This window comes from Corvus kubaryi, unplaced genomic scaffold (assembly GCF_017639235.1).
Source record: "Corvus kubaryi isolate FWS band 111438036 unplaced genomic scaffold, C.kubaryi_AGA036_p1.0 36234, whole genome shotgun sequence".
Classification (NCBI taxonomy): Eukaryota; Metazoa; Chordata; class Aves; order Passeriformes; family Corvidae; genus Corvus; species Corvus kubaryi.
Window position 1 is genome coordinate 7647 of NW_024580829.1, and position 602 is coordinate 8248.

At 56.1% G+C, this 602-nt stretch overlaps 1 protein-coding gene across 1 annotated transcript in view; it reads left to right on the forward strand.

Moving 5' to 3' along the window:
- The window catches only part of DEDD (death effector domain containing), a 5890-nt gene that overhangs the window by 3472 nt on the left and 1816 nt on the right, over positions 1–602 (forward strand). The gene's annotated exons all lie outside the window — the stretch shown is intronic.

The window sequence follows — 602 nt, forward strand, 5'->3', positions numbered from 1 at the left end:
ATCAGAAATGAGATCCCCAAGGAGAAACAGAGCAGCGGTGAGAGGGGAGCGGGATCGGGATTGTGGGATTGGGATCAGGAATGTGGGATGAGGAATGGGATCCCCAAGGAGAAACAGCTGCGGTGAGAGGGGGATGGGAATGTGGGATTGGGATTGTGGGATTGGGAATGGGATCCCCAAGGAGAAACAGACCTGCGGTGAGACGGGGATCGGGATTGTGGGATCGGGATCAGGAATGGGATCGGGAATGGGATCCCTAAAGAGAAACAGAGCTGCGGTGAGAGGGGAATGGGAACGGGAATGGGATCGGGAATGGGATCCCCAAGGGGAAGCAGAGCTGCGGTGAGAGGGGGATGGGAGCGGGAATGGGATCGGGAATGGGATCGGGATTGAGAATGGGATCGGGACATCCTGAAATTGGGGGGAAGTTCCGATTTGGGGGTAAACTTGTGAGCGGAGATGCCCCAAAAGAGAGGAAAAAACCCCAAAAACCCCCAAAACTCAGGAGCAGCCCCACCTCCCCTAATCCCTGAATCCCTGAATCCCTTTTCCCGTGGGATTGGGGGCTCCTTAGGGTTGGGATGACCGGGATTGTGGGGAAT